Source organism: Lepidochelys olivacea (genome assembly GCF_965140295.1).
Source record: "Lepidochelys olivacea isolate rLepOli2 genome assembly, chromosome: 4".
Taxonomy (NCBI): Eukaryota; Metazoa; Chordata; order Testudines; family Cheloniidae; genus Lepidochelys; species Lepidochelys olivacea.
In genome coordinates, this window is record NC_140414.1 from 94,711,537 (window position 1) to 94,728,025 (window position 16,489).

Here is a 16,489-nt window from a genome sequence, read left to right on the forward strand (position 1 = left end):
GTCTCGTAGTTTAATACGGGGCTTGTGGATAAGATGCTCATCACCTGCCTTGTACTGGCAGTGAGTAAAACTTCCAGTTAGAGCTGGGCTTGAGCTAAAACCCTTTAACCAAATATCACCAAAATTTAGGGTGTTTAAAACTGAGATCCAGATCTGAATGTTAAAGACTAGATCCATCATTATTAAAAAAAATTCATACTTGAACTTTTAAAAAGGAGTGACAAGTCATGAAGAAAGCTATTGAGGTTTAACTTGTGTTTTTCCAGAGCCCATACATATAATCACCATTTTGCAAGATCATCTTTAGTTAGTTTCCAAATTTTGAAATCTAACCAGTACATTTTGGGCAAAACTCCCATTGATTTTAATAGGGACAGGATTTCATCATTTGTGTGGAGTCAATATAACTGGTTTAGTTACCTCAATGTTTTCAAAACATACGATGTTTTGATAGGCATCTTTCACAAAGTTTAGGGTTTTTCTAGGGCTTGGCAAATAATGAGAAAAAGTATGGAGAAACATTTTTACCAGATTTGAATAGCAGCTATCCAGCAACACTCTTACTTCTTTTTGTACATTTTCCCACAAATATTTGTGCAACCGTTTCTTTGTTTGCATAAATGTTTTGGAGGTGTCTCATCGGAATATGAGTATTCACGCATGAACATATGTATTTGTGTGCAAATTAATATATTCATACTTGAATATCTGTATGTTTGGGAGTAAGGGGTCGAGGGGACAGTGAGATTAGGAGAGTGTCATAAAACTGGTTTTCTGAGACAAAATAAATGAGTACAACCAATCAGCATGAGCAGCAGTAAGAAGAAGATGGGAAATAGAGTGGTAGGAGGGAGAGATGCTCAGTTAGCAGTGTGTTGCCTGGAGACATTTCACCTATGTTCCAGCACCTAAACTTGAAGTATGATGTATACCGTGTGATCAGACAATGAAGCAGGGGGACCCTAGCAGTTAAGGGCAACTGTTCTATAGAATGATCTCTACACCCTACACAAACCCATGCATATGCTCCTGCAGCCATGGTTACCCACCAGCAGTGACGGCCTACTGTGTGTGGCTGGCAGTGATCATGATGAAAGATGACAGAAAAAGTGAGACACTTTATTGAAAGTTAATTCAATAAAGGTGAAATGTTGTATGAGATAGTTAATACAGTAGTTCCCCAAATCCTGCTTCTATCTAGACCCTGGAACTGAGACAGTTAATCAAAAGGGATTGTAAAAGGCTGCACACTGAGTATGTAGCACTGTGCACATACATCTGATTACTGAGTGTGGTGAGTGGCTGATAACAGTGTGACATAGAATAGAGTCCAGTAGATTCAATCCATGCCCCTTGGAAGATATATAAAATAGTATGTGTAGGATGGAGGAATACATAGAAGATTCTTGAGTCACACTGGCTCAAGCCCTGATGGCCAAGCTTGTTAAATGAGCTAGACATGTTTCTGAGTGACCCAGCCTTCATAAGGACTGCACGTACACACGCGCACACATTTACTTAGGAGAATGTAATAGGATGAGAAAATTGAATTTAAAGTCTGATAGGCAACAATAAACTTGTCTTAAATCTTTCTCTTTCCTCAGGAAGGACCCCAGCTAATTTCAAATCTAGGGTTTAAATTTGAAGCCAAATATATATGCTCTTTCTTTTTCAAAAAAGGACAGGAGAGGATTTGTAATGTCCCAAGCCTGTTTGTTTCCCCCTATCTTTATCACTCCCCAGAGTGCTCACTACCATCCCCCTGATTTAATGACTCAATGATTTCTTCAGGCATTCTTGTTAATAAAGGTGGAGTCACCCAATCTGGAAACAGAAAATACACTATGAGAGTTAGGTGCTCCATTACACAGTTTAGATAACAAATTCCAAATATCAAATACTCTGAACACATTTTGTGAACAGTCTGGAAACAACCCATATGCTCAGATATGTTTGTAAAACTATTCATGGAACAATTGCAAGTAAAAATCTTCATTCATTTATGTATAATTTGCCAAAAAAAGAGTAAAGTGGACAAATACAGTGTATTGTCTGCTATTAATAATTTAGCCAGCCACAAAGCTTAGGTATCAGAATGGATCTGGATATGTCAAATTAATTTTTTTCTCCCAATTAATCCCATAGTAATCACAATGGAGGACGTGTATTGGAAAATTGTAGATCTCAGAAGTGTAATTGTTTAATTAATTTCATTCTCAATAATATAGCTTGGATTGAAGATTTGGGGCATGAGAAGTAAGTCCAAATAGATTTTGCAAGCCGTGGGTCAAACTGTGCTTCACTGAATGCTTACAGATTCAGTGTTGGTTGTGTATGCGAATGAGTAAAGAATCTGGCTTAGTTTCATTTGCAAGTATAGCCCCTGATCTTGTAAACTCAATTAGACATACTGTGAATAGTTCCTTTGCCTTCAGTGGGACTACTCCGAGTGCATAAAATTAAGCGGGGGCATAAGTGCAGGTTGAAGCTGTGTTTCTTTCTCAAAATTTCAGGTGATGTAAATTGGCCACCTCTATATTAATCTGATAATTGCAATATACACTTATCAATCCATGTTGTTCAGTACAATCAGTAGTCTTCTTTCAATGATACCATATGAGTTACTTTAAATATATGCACCTTTATGTAATCAAGATTTTCTTTAATTCTTACTGGAAGGTGTACATCATTGGTAAAAGCCCAGCATCTTTCTTGGAATTTAAATAATGGAGCTATCAGATTTTGTATCATTAGGACAGACTAATAATTAGCCAGCCATTACAGGCAAGATATTTTGAATTATAGTTCATGGCTATCAGCCAAGGTAGGCTATTAATATCCAGACACACAATGAATGTCAAAGAGTAACTACAGTCTGATAGAACTTTGGCAACTTCATGCCATCTTTATTAGACATAGACTGTAATCTAACAATTTTCTTTTTATTACAAATGAAAAAAAGGGATCAGGATCACCTGTCCATGTAAACAAAGTATATCTCAGAGACTGCTTTGCTTCCCATGCTCTTACGCAACATTTAAGATCAGGTAAGGAATTTGAGATGTCCCCAGATATGTATGTCTGGCCATTCTCAAAGGAGGATCACAGACTCTGGAACTTACTGCTCTCCCTTTGTCCAGTGGAGCCCAGTTAGCTGGCCTTCAGGACACGCCACCAGGTCTGTTGATGTAGACTTTTACTGAGAGGGTGGTAAAGTGAGGAGGGCTGTTTTGTGCTGATTGGGGACGGGGAGAAGCTCTTAAGTATTGTAGGTGTTCTGAACATCAGTCTAATTTGATTGTGATATGCATTTTTAAATAGTAAGTGACTGATTCTCCAGTCTGTGACATTGAGATCAAGGGGGTTATGTAGATGTAAAATGAGTACAATGGAGTGGAGAATCAAGCTTTTAATGCATATTTACTAAGAAATATGTGATAGGCACACTACATAACTTGAAATATATGTGTTTACATGTATATGAGTGGTTTTGTGTATGTATATGGTCCAACATTACACACACAACCTTCAAATTATCACTTGATCAGGTGAGCCAGCTTCCTGCATCTGCAGAGAACAAGCACAAGCAGATTCACTCACCTTTCTCCTCCTCAAGCAACCCATGGGAAGCCGGAAGGTGCAGGTTTCAAAATTCAGACAATATCTCTGACTTCTGGAAAACCTAGAGTTTCCCATAATGGGGTTTTGATAACTGAGGTCTGACTGTATGTGAAGTGGAACACTTGCCATCAGTGCTGCCTAGTAGTCAAGCTGAGGTGTGGCAGGTTGTCTTCCTCCTGGATGTTCTCCTTTCTCACACATTTCAAGAAAGATGCTGGGCTTTTACCAATGATGTGCAGCTTCCTGTAAGAATTAAAGAAAAACTGGATTACATAAAGGTCTGTCCTTTTAGCAGCTCAGCCCTCCAGCCGGGTCACACATTCAAGACCACCCCTTTTGGGGTACACATAAAAGGTCCAATGATGTGGAAGTCTTCAGAAGTCAGCAAGGCCTTCAGAGCTTTCCCTTTGGGTTGGGATCTTGGGGTCTTGACCCTTGTACCTTCCGAATCTTCCCCAGCTAGGCTCCACACCAAGGGATAGACTTCTGTCATTGTCCCCTTTATAAGGGTTGGTAGGGGACACACCCTCTCCACCAGACTCCAGTGGAGGGCAGCTAAGCCCCTGCACCTTGGGGTGCTTTGCAGCTGCTTCCCTGGATCAGTTCTTATTGGTGCCCCCTCTTTCCTAAGGGTAAAGAACTGAACACAAAAATAAAGTTTCTGACCTTCAAAAGTCCCAAGTTCTTTTTTGCAGTCTTGTTCAGGTCAATATTTCCAAGCCTCAGGCAGCAAGAGCTCCTGTGGTGCTCCTTCCCAGGAGTTCAGAGCACAGGTCAGCTCACTTCTTCTCTCTTCCTGCCACTGAGCTATGCTGCTTCCCTTTTTAAGCTCTCCCTCCAACTTGTGCAGGCTTTGCAGGTCCGGTGGGCCTGGGTCACCTAGACCCAGAGCAGCTCTTTAACCCCTTCTTCTCACGCAGTTTGTGTACCCCATCACAATCTATGACAAATCGTTGAAAAGAGGTGTTGAGATCATTGTAACTACATTTACATTTCCCTGTAAATGAACTTCTATGTAATAATTAAAGCTGAGTGGGCAATATGTAACAGGTAATTTATTCAGCGACTTTTGCCTCTAGTTCTATCCACAGAATTTCCATAAGCAGAACATAACTTTCTCAAATGGACTGGTTACTCAAAAGTATTCAACAAAAATTTCACATATTTCATTTACTCTGTGTGTTACTATTTGAAACCCAAAATTTGAGTTGTATTGCTGAGTTGTGGTTGGTTGGTCACAAGGTATTGTTGCTGTCCCTAATAAACTATTGGCTGGTATGGAGGGGGTAGTCCTATGGCCCTATCCTCTCCCTGCCCCATATGAGGAGTCTTCTGCCAAGCTGGTTTAATGAAGGCTCTGTTCTGTGGGTGCAGTGATTGTCCAGTGCGATTTTGCTAAACCCTGTTTATGGACTCAAAAAGGGAAGCCTTTGCATGACTGCATGGGGCTAGACACATTCTCACAACAACATTTTTAGATGTTTACATTCTTCACCCTTTTCTCTAGTGAGACACTATGCATGAAATCCTGCCCCATTGAAATCTGAGGGAATTTTGTCATTGACTTCAGTGAGGCAAGGATTTCACCCCCTCGGCTTTCTGAGAGGAGACCATTTAAAAATGATCAAAATAACATGAAATATTTAACCCAGTGTTGTGTTAGTGTATACCCTGAAGAGAGACATCTTTTGTAAACAAGATTTAGCAGTCTTAGAGGGAATTTCCTGCTGTTGGCCAGCTTGTTTTGAACACCAATGACCTTGCTGTAGAATTCTATTCTGAGAGAAGCCATTCATCTCTGTCCTAGAATCAGTTGCTTTGATGGCAGTTGCTGCTGGGGAGGGTGGATAAGGAAATCTAGAGACACTCATTCCAGTTGTGGGGCCTACTGATAACTAGCCCAGACTATGTGCAGGCTAGTCTCTACCAATTTAAACACTGCTTGGAAGGAAATAGTTTCTGGGAGGAAGGAAAAAAAGGAACTATGAAAAAAAACCCAGAATTTTCTAAGTATAGCATTAACCTAGGACGACCTCATGTTGCCATCCCATTGTCAGTGCTCCACAGCAAAAGACATGTTAAGCATGTCTCAACTTGCATTCCCTTTAAACACACATAAATATGTTCCTGAAATTATTGTCACTGGTATTTGTAGCATTCAGACACTCTTCAGGCTTTCAGTTAGTAATAAGCAGATGAATACACACCATTTGTTCCCACTTTGCAAAGAATGTTACATCCCTCAACCAGAAAACATATTCTGTAAACCTGGGAGTGTAATGACCATTTCATGGACACCCGGGCGGAGATGTATTCACAGAAACAAATGCCTACACGGGGAGAGAGGGGACTGACTTGTTTAGTCAGTTCAGTCTTTTACATGTATTCATGTTTTCCCAGGAAAGAATGCTTTCAGGTTTTTAATCTTCCTCCTATAAAGATATGAGCTATCTGCAGTCGGATTATATTTTAATGGATTCACACACACTGCAAGATACATAATCATTTCTCTTCTGTCCTCTTGGAGTTGGCTGACCTCCCATTCTCCACGTATCGCAAATGTTTGTAGCATAACATTGTTTTCATGTGTCAAATACTTTATAGCCGTCAGTGTCTGAAGCCATTCCAAAAATTGCATAATCAGATCATGGGAATTTAGTGTAAAATAGAGACAGAAAGAACTAGCTTCTTAACCATACTGTAAATTTAGTATCCCCTTAGTAGGGTTGATTTCTTCAGCCATTCTTAACATTTCATAGGAAATCTTTTGATTTTGGTTCTGTGTTACTGAATAATAGAAAACAGCCCACATTGTTCTCCCAAAATAATGATTAGTAACATCAAAAAATTGAATAGAGTTTGTGTAGCTAAGGGCTAAACATTGTATCTGAACAGATGGGACCAATTTCAATAACCTTAAAGCCAAACTAAAACATTTCCATACAAACATTTAATTCTCTTCATTTTAGAAATTGTACCTTTTGTAAATGCACTAAAATAGAGAGCTAGACGTTTATTGAATTTAGTCATTCCAAAGGCTTCTGTACGTGTATGGCTTGCTACATGAATTCTTTATAAAGCTTGTGTTTAAAATGGCTTAGAAAAGAATTCTTAAGATATTGGTTTCTGTTGATACTTAGAGTTGGAGCGCTGAACTCAGTCATTAAACTCTAATTTAATATCCTTTGCTTTTGTTATGTTTAATGAGGGCCACCGGTGGGAAAATTTTCAATATTTCTTACTGTCATTGCTTAATTTCTATAAAAGTATATCTCATAACATGCCATGAAATTCCTGGCTCTTTCATGGCAAAACTCCCACTGGAGCAGGATTAGGCCCTCTATACTAAGGCATACAGTAGTGCTATGGCTTTCATTTCACAGGGCCTGATCGAAAGCCCATTGAAATCAATGAGAGTCTTTCCATTAACTTTATGGGTTCTGGATCAGGCCTAAAATCCCAGATGCCTCCAAGATGGAGGACTCACTTACCTTACAGTCATGACAATTCTGCACTCAGTTACACATGTGCAATTCCCACTGAAATCGACAGAAAATGCATATGCCATTCTGAGCAGAGAATTAGGACTTTACTAATAAAAAATATTAGTTAATTATAGTTCAGTAATCCGTTCTGACTCTTGGGACAAAGTTATGTTCTCAGTTACATACATTCTTTGGTGACTTCATTGCTGTAGCTCTGCATATATGCTGGTGGAACTGGAAGCAGAATTTGTCTTCTGTTTTACACATATATTTTAACTGCCCCACCGATTTCCAGTTCAGAAAGGTGGGTTCACTGGCAACAGGCTGTTGACGTGAAGTGAAGACAATTTATAAAATCTGTAACAGCCCACTCATATTCAGACAGAATTTATCTGGCTTTATACTTTAATTCGGTGTCAAAAAAGGAGTGCAGATTTTCCTTTTTGTGACCATAGTAGGTAACAGTTAAATGCTGACTGTGCACCTCACACAGCATTCACCGCAAAGAGAGTTTTCATCGGGGAGAGGCAGCTGCCTCAACCACTGACAACTTGTGTGAATTGTTTAAAGCAACATCAGCATTCATAGCTTTCTCAACAAAGTCTGGTCATACTTGTTACTTTGGATGCCATGAACACCACAGCCTTCCCTGCTGTGCTCTTGGCACCCAGGCACACTGTTGGGCACATTTTAGATCAGTTCAGAGCTCCCTGAGGAAAATTAACAGTATTGCTCAAAATGAAGAAACTGATTGTTTCAGAAAATTCCCATGCAGTCCCAGTTGTTGTTAGACCCTGGAACAGAAAGCAGATCCAAATAAATCTAGAAATTAGTCTGAAACAATGTCCTGGAGTGCATTGCCTCCCTGGGACTCTGTATGCCGGACTTCGGGAAATAAAATAGCATGAGTGTTGCTATTAGTAAGAGGGTTAACGAAAAAATATGAAAGATGAAGGCATGTAGATGTTTTTGAAAGAAAGTATGTTTAGGCCTTAAAATCTATATTCTCCTCTTGCACATATAAAACTCAGGAAAGACGGTGCAAAAATATTGAGAGATCAGAATCACACCCATTGTTCACAATTAATTCTTATGTAAAAAGTGCACTGTAATATTTTGTATTTCAATATGAATCCTAGGTGATCTATGGCATATGTACCAGACATAAGAACGTGCTAAAGCTATGAAGAGGCAGCTGTGCCGTACAGCATTCTTGAATATTTTTTGACTCTCGGCAACTTGCTCCTTTGGAACAGAAATCCTAATATCCCACATTCCCTGTCTTTGGTTGTTATGTGAATGCTGAAAGACTGTTCAGTTCTGTACAGAACTCAGAGGAACACATGCTCCCTGTCAAGTATGCCTTACAATGTAGGTAGGTAAACACAATGTAGATACATAGAGAAATGTGTGATCTAAAGCTCACCAAGCAGTGCAGGTTTACTTGTGCTCTTCTTTAATAAACAAATATGACATACTTCTTTGCAGAAGGAATGTGTATTTCAGCAATGATATAAAGGACAGCATTGGCACTGGAATGCAGAAGGAAGTGCAGGAATAAAGGGCAACATGGAAACATGCTTGGCACATGTATCTCAACCCAGGGTCAAAAATCTAACTTCACAGAATTGTAGTAGTGTAGGACTAGAAGGGACCTCAAGCAGCCATCTAGTCCATCCTCCTGTGCTGAGACAGTATGATGTATAATGTTCTCCAATTTTACCTAGGATAAATGAGTATGTTCTAAGCCTGTGACATGGAAGTTCCATATGTTAAACAACGAGCCGGCATGAGATGAAACTATTTAGGTACATCTACACTGCAACTGGAGGTGTAATTTCCAGTTCAGTTAGATGTACATGCACTAGCTTTGGTCAAGCTAACATGCTAAAAATAGCAGTGCAGCTGCAGCAGCATGGTCAGCCGTTTGGGCTAGCTGCACAAGAACAATCCTGTCTGAGATCCTAGGTCCATACTGGAGTAGCTCGCCCAGGCCATTGCCTTACCACCGCAGCTACACTGCTATTCTTTGAGCTAGTGCACTGTCAACACCAGTAGATATCCATCTACCCTCGCTGGAAATTACACCTCCAGCTGCACTGACCAGATATCATCTGAATTAATCCCTTAGGATGTCATATAGATACAGGTATTTTTATCTGATCAGTCTTGCTGGCTGTCACAACTCAGAAAACTCACCTATGATTTTGGTTATCTAATGTTTTACCTAACACTAAAGTAGATGCTGTAGGAAGAATAAGTGGTCCAAAACTAAATACACCAAATAGAAATTACTGGCTGATGTTCATATAACCTGTGTTGTACAGGAGGTCAGACTGTCAGACTAGCTGATCAGAATGGTCACTTCTGGCCTTAAAATCTATGAATATAGGAATCTCTTAGCTCTTTCTCTACCACCACCACCCCAAAGGGAGCCTTGGTAGACAACATCTTCGTGCTGTGGTAGATAACATGGGCTATCAGTGCTGATTTTCCTGATTTTATGTTTATAGTATATGGTGATTTGTGAAGCCAAACTGAGCCTGTTTGTTCATGAACAGTTATAAGTCGCTACCAAAGTGGAGAAAGGTTTATTCTGACCGCCATGTTTTTGTCCATGATATAAAATGAGATTAAAATGATATAAGTGCTGGGACTGTCATTGTCCAATGATGAACTTTTATTAATTCATAAAAACACTTTAGGAACGAGACAACTTTTGTCTAACTATGTAAATAATTCCCTCTCACCAACCACTAGCCTGCTTCTACTCTGCCCCAAGTCTCTCTCTGTTGTTTTGGCCACATATCTGATCCTGTGAAACTCAACCTGCAGTCAGGTTTGGGACTGATAAAACAGGACACTTCATCTCTTACAGGGATTAACTATAAGGATCAAAGGTTTTCATCCTATCCTGATATTGACTGCACTTTCCTGCATCCCCCAACCTAGGCTTCCTGGACATTGAAAGCGCTTTGAAATATCTTTCAGGACCAGCATGACATGATGGTGTTGCCCAACTTCATGATGCAATAAGTTTTTACTGCAGAACAGACACCAGGGTGGATGGCTAACCAAGTTTCTGCTGGATCAGCAGTGTCCACGCAATTATTGTTAGCATGCTAGCTTGAGCCCCGCTACCATGAGTCTGTTTACCCAGGCTGAGAGGTTCGCTCCCAGCTGCAGTGAAGACATATTCTTAAACGTGCTAATCCTAAAGTTCCCAGCATATCTTCCACTGTCAATATATTGCACACATCGGGCAGAGAAAGCAGAAAACATTCACTGCATCCTTTTTTATGATGTTTCCCCTCCTGGCAGAAGGCTGCCCATTAGGCTTAAATGCTAATCTGCTAACACCTTTTTATGCGGTTCTGCATTTCATCACTCAGCTTCCTGCTGGACTTGCTGACATTTTAAGGCACACCTTAGTTACAGTCATTACAGTGTCACTCAGCAGCTGCCCTCTCACACTTCCCAGCCCTATTGGTCAGTGTGTGAAGGATTAACAGACAGTATTCCCAGTTCTATTCTCCGAATTTTAGCCTGTACTTCAATAATGTACTAAATCAAAAACAAAGAATGTTTATTCAACTCTTAAGCAATGATATATGGATTAATTTGGTGGTCAAAAAGACATAGGATAATGTGTGTGTGTTCTAATCAAAATTAAAAAACTGGTGAATTATATGCAGTCTCATAATTTTTTGGTTTGTTAAGTACTGTGGGACATCACATCTGATATTGAAGGTACAAACAATTTGGTGACACATGGTTTAAACTTGTGCATGTTGACTGGAAGGTTCACTGATCACACTGGATACATTTGGCCCCAAAGCGAAGAAAATATTTCTTTTTGTTCCTTTTATCAACTTTGGATCAAAGGCTAATAAAGATTTTGGAGTCCAAGCTGATTCTTCGAGTCCAACACTAACCACTGATGATTAGAGAAGGATTTCATGTGAGAAAGGAATATGGTATAGAACTCAAACACTCAGGGTAGTGAAGAGCAGACATTTGGGTCTTAACTTTAAAATGCCTGGATATATCCTACTCAATGCCACTAGAGGCTTAATTTACATCTCTTGTTCTACAGCGAGATCAGACACATGACTGAGGAGCTCAATCTGTGGACATGTGTTACCTCACATCCTGTAAAACCAACTACTGTACATGTCCATGTGAGTACAGTAGCTGATTTTTGCAAGATTCTGTGAAACAGTAACATGATCATTATACAGAATCTAGGATCAGAATTCAGCCCAAACGATTATATAGGGATATGTTCAGGCATGCCATCTTGCAAAGTGCAGGGAGCTGTGCACCTTGCCTTGAGATGTTTGTGTGTCCTGTGTGGGCAGCCCAAATAGTCTCCTCTTTTTCCCTATGCTATGAAACCACACTGGTTAGGCAACAGTCAGGGTGATCTGTGCCCATTGTAAGGGAGAAGGATTTGTCCCACATAAATAAATCTCTTCACCAACCAGTGAAGTGCAGAAGCTATTTAGCTATTTAACACTGCACAGTGGTTTGAGGCAGGAAGTGAAGAAAATTATATTCAGTTGGTTAATGGTAATTACGTTGCTTAAAATCCTGGCACTAACCTGAGAATATGCTCCATCAAGCCTTCCTGTGGTAGAAAAAACAGAATAAGACCAGAAAAAGAAATGTAAAGGTGAGAAAGTTACGCATTACCCTGGAGGAAACAAAGCATCTAACTTTCTGTTCACCAAAATGGAACTTTTTTTCTTTCTCACCATGCATTACAAAATATCTTAAAGACAGAAGTTCTTTTTGGCCAAGAGACTTCTCTCTCTCAAGGCTTCCATTTGCTTCCACTTTCTATAATCTTCATCCTGAACTCTTCTCCTCCTCCTCCATCTGTAAATCTACCTATTGCAAAATCTATTCTTCCTCTTAATCTTGAGGAAATCAAGATTGAAATCTTAATCCAGCTCTTTCACTTTCATTTATCTTCTGTGTCTTCCTCAACTCCCAGCTTTCCAGATTCAAACACATACAGAATGTGTCTACCATTCTACCAGCCTTCCACATCCACCAAGAAGTATGATCATATTACCCTACCCTAAAACAACTTCCACTAAATCCCTGTTCACTTGAGAATCCAATTCAAAATGGTACTTCTTTTTGTTGTTGTTGTTCCTCTGTAGATTTACCCTATGGATCTTGGGCGTATCTCTTTCTCTCTCTCTCTCTCTCTCTCTCCATTCCCTGCCCATTCACACTCTATTCTAGTACTGGCCTCTTAGAGAGTTCACCTAGTCTCACCACTCTTGTTGCAGAGGAAAAGGCTCTTAAAACTTCTGCCATCTGGCATAAATCTCGTATATCTGCCTTATCAACTCTGTCTCATTTCACATCTTGAGTAAAACATATTTTTCCCCTGTCTCTGTTTCTTAACTCTCTCTCTCTCTCTCTCTCTGCTATTATTTCTCTTCAGAATTGTACCACTTAATTCTAGGGAGGATTGGAAAATATATCCCTAAATGTTATTAAATGGTTTAAGCTCTGATTTTAAGTTTAAGCACTTCATTCATCTCACAGGTAAAGGATATATTGATTTTTAAAAGTGGCCTGTGATGTCCGGCAATTTTGTTGAAATATAAATTCATTATTTTTGCTTCTGTTTGTTTTGTTTAACATAACCGGACTCTGGTTTATCATTTAATTTAGGGTGACAAATCATTAGCCCTAATGACACTGTTTTGCATCATATCTCCTCAGTCATTCACTTCTAAAACTCATATCACTATTCTCGGCCAGTTGCTGTCCCTGCAACAAGGGCTATAAATTGCTCATTCCCCTGAATGAAGCACTATAACAATGAGCCCAGAGACAGCAGCTGTGGAAGGCACACCAGTGTGCATGTGCTTTTCCAGCAAGAAAATCATTATCAGCTCAGTTAGCACAGCAGTAACCATCTCCCCCAACCAGCTAGCCATGACAACTAGGAGATTCCCTGTTGTTGGCTGCCGGTAAGATACAAGTGGAACTAGTAGTATGAGATCAGCCTGCCTCATCGAAAAAAAAGATGTTGGTACAACACAAAGAGAAATATGTTATATAGCACCAGCTTGATTTTAGAGCCCGATGATTTATTTTATAACATGCTGACACTATACTGTAGCATAATTACTATGGGGGTGCAGATGTTTCTTCAAAATCTCAATTATATTCAGTGTCCTGTATGTGCATGGCACTTTATAGATGAATGAAGGCAATGTATCCTTCCTATAGGGCTTTCAGTCAGAGGGCCTGCTTCTGCTACCCTTACTCAGCGTACAGCCCCATTGATTTTGACTACTACTCCACATGACTAAAGGAGGCAGAAGGAGGCCTTAAAATAACCCCAAAGGGATGTGAACAAACAGTGCTTGCGGGGGAGGAGGGGAGAAAGGAGAGCAAGCATTACATTGATAATGATGGCTGATGCTTTGGTCAGCAATGGGGATGTCTCTCTTGGGTGTCCCCCGTTTTTCAATGTTTATGATGATGTTGTTACTCTGATGGGAAGACTAGGGATAAAGGACATAAGAACATAAGAATGGCCATATTGGGTCAGACCAAAGGTCCATCCAGCCCAGTATCCTGTCTACCGACAGTGGCCAATGCCAGGTGCCCCAGAGGGAGTGAACCTAACAGGTAATGATCTAGTGATCTCTCTCCTGCCATCCATCTCTACCCTCTGACAAACAGAGGCTAGGGACACTATTCCTTACCCATCCTGGCTAATAGCCATTAATGGACTTAACCACCATGAATTTATCCAGTTCTCTTTTAAACCCTGTTACAGTCCTAGCCTTCACAACCTCCTCAGGGAAGGAGTTCCACACGTTGACTGTGCACTAGTGAAGAAGAACTTCCTTTTATTTGTTTTAAACCTGCTACCTATTAATTTCATTTGGTGGCCCCTAGTTCTTATATTATGAGAACAAGTAAATAACTTTTCCTTATTCACTTTCTCCACACCACTCATGATTTTATATACCTCTATCATATCCCCTCTAAGGATATGTTTACACTATGAAATTAGGTCAAATTTATAGAAGTCGATTTTTAGGAAGCGATTTTATACAGTCGATTGTGTGTGTCCCTACTAAGCACATTAAGTCGGCGGAGTGCATCCACAGTAGCGTGGCTAGTGTCAACTTTCAGAGCTATCCCACAGTTCCCTCGGTCTCCGCTGCACATTGGAATTCTGGGTTGAGCTCCCAGTGCCTGAAGGGGCAAAAACATTGTCGCAGGTGGTTTTGGGTACATGTCGTCAGTCGCCCCTCCCTCCATGAAAGCAACGGCAGACAATCATTTGTGCCTTTTTTCCGTGCAGACCCCATACTGCTGTCAGCAGACAGTGCAGTAGGACTACTAACCGTCATCATCATCCACCGCTTCTGCTGCAACTCTGCTCTCCAGGTGCCATGAATCCACCTCGCAGGTCCTCTCGTCGTTCTGTATAAATAACTGTTCTCTTGGCATCCATCATCATCCACCACTTCTGCTGCAACTCTGCTCTCCTGCAGACGACATACCAAGGCAAGCATGGAGCCTGCTTAACTCACCGCTGCAGTTGTGAGCATTGTAAACACCTTGCGCATTATTCTGCAGTATGGGCAGAACCTGCAAAAGCACGTGAGAAGGCGAAGACAGCACGATCACGATAGTGATGAGGACATAGCCACAGACTTCTCTCAAAGCACGGGCCCTGGCAATTTGGACATCATGGTGGTAATGGGGCAGTTCCTGCTGTGGAATGCCGATTCTGGGCCCAGGAAACAAGCACAGACTGGTGGGACCGCATAGTGCTGCAGGTCTGGGATGATTCCCAGTGGCTGTGAAACTTTCGCATGCGTAAGGGCACTTCCATAGAATTTTGTGACTTGCTTTCCCCTGCCCTGAAGCGCAAGAATACCAAGATGAGAGCAGCCCTCACAGTTGAAAAGTGGCAATAGCCCTCTGGAAGCTTGCAACGCCAGACAGCTACTGGTCAGTCAGGAATCAATTTGGAGTGGGCAAATCTACTGTGGGGGCTTCTGTGATCCAAGTGACCAAAGCAATCAGTGAGCTGCTGCTATCAAGGGTAGTGACTCTGGGAAACGTGCCGGTCATAGTGGATGGCTTTGCTGCAATGGGGTTCCCTAACTGTGGTGAGGCAATAGACGGAACACATATCCTTATCTTGGGACCCGACCACTTTGGCAGCCAATATGTAAACTGCAAGGGGTACTTTTCAATGGTGCTGCAAGCACTGGTGGATCACAAGGGACGTTTCACCAACATCAACGTGGGATGGCCGGGAAAGGTGCATGATGCTTGCATCTTCAGGAACTCTGCTCTGTTTGAACAGCTGCAGGAAGGAACTTACTTCCCAGACCAGAAAATTACCATTGGGAATGTTGAAATGCCTATAGTTATCCTTGAGGACCCAGCCTACCCCTTAATGCCATGGCTCGTGAAGCCATACACAGGCACTCTGGACAGTAATAAGGAGCTATTCAACTATAGGCTGAGCAAGTGCAGAATGGTGATAGAATGTGCATTTGGATGTTTAAAAGCTCGCTGGTGCAGTTTACTTACTCGGTTAGCCCTCAGCGAAACCAATATTCCCATTGTTATTGCTGCTTGCTGTGTGCTCCACAATATCTGTGAGAGTAAGGGGGGACATTTATGGCAGGGTGGGAGGTTGAGGCAAATTGCCTGGCAGCTGATTACACGCAGCCAGACACCAGGGCGATTAGAAGAGCACAGCTGGGCGTCCTGCTCATCAGAGAAGTTTTGAAAACCAGCTTCATGACTGGCCAGGCTACGGTGCTACAGTTCTGTTTGTTTCTCCTTGATGAAAACCTGCCTCCTTGGTTGACTCTACTTCCCTGTAAGCCAACTGACCTCTCCCCTTCGATCACTGCTTTCAGAGACAATAAAGTCATTATTGTTTCAAAATCATGCATTCTTTATTAATTCATCATACAAATACGGGGAAAACTCGCAAGGTAGCCCAGGAGGGATGAGTGGGGAGGGAAGCACTGGGAGGGATGGTGAATGAGGGGAGGAGGGAAGGACAAGGCCACAACACATTTCAAAACTTATTGAATTCCAATCTTCTGTTGCTTGGGCAATCCCCGAGGGTGGAGTGGCTGGGTGCCCAGATCCTCCCCCCACTCGCGTTCTTGGGCATCTGGGTGAGGAGGATATGGAACTTGGGGAGGAGAGCAGGCAGTTATACAGTTATACATGCTCCTGCTGCCTTTCCTGCAGCTCCACCAGATGCCTGAGCGATGTCAGTTTGCTCCCCCATTAGGCTCAGCATTGCATCCTGCCTCCTCTCAGCATGCTCCTCCCTCCTCTCATCGCGTTCATTTAACACT

The 16,489-nt window shown here is 41.4% G+C and overlaps 1 protein-coding gene and 1 long non-coding RNA gene across 4 annotated transcripts in view; one reads left to right on the top strand and one right to left on the bottom strand.

Moving 5' to 3' along the window:
- Positions 1-16,489, top strand: part of DLC1 (DLC1 Rho GTPase activating protein) — a 349,900-nt gene that overhangs the window by 225,016 nt on the left and 108,395 nt on the right. The window lies entirely within an intron of this gene.
- Positions 3,607-16,489, bottom strand: part of LOC311520253 — a 35,987-nt gene continuing 23,104 nt past the window's right edge. Inside the window, exons 2-3 of the long non-coding RNA XR_014711533.1 lie at positions 4,288-4,561; positions 3,607-3,864 (exon numbers count right to left, since the gene is read on the bottom strand). This is a non-coding gene — a long non-coding RNA (uncharacterized lncRNA). The remainder of the gene's footprint in view (positions 3,865-4,287; positions 4,562-16,489) is intronic.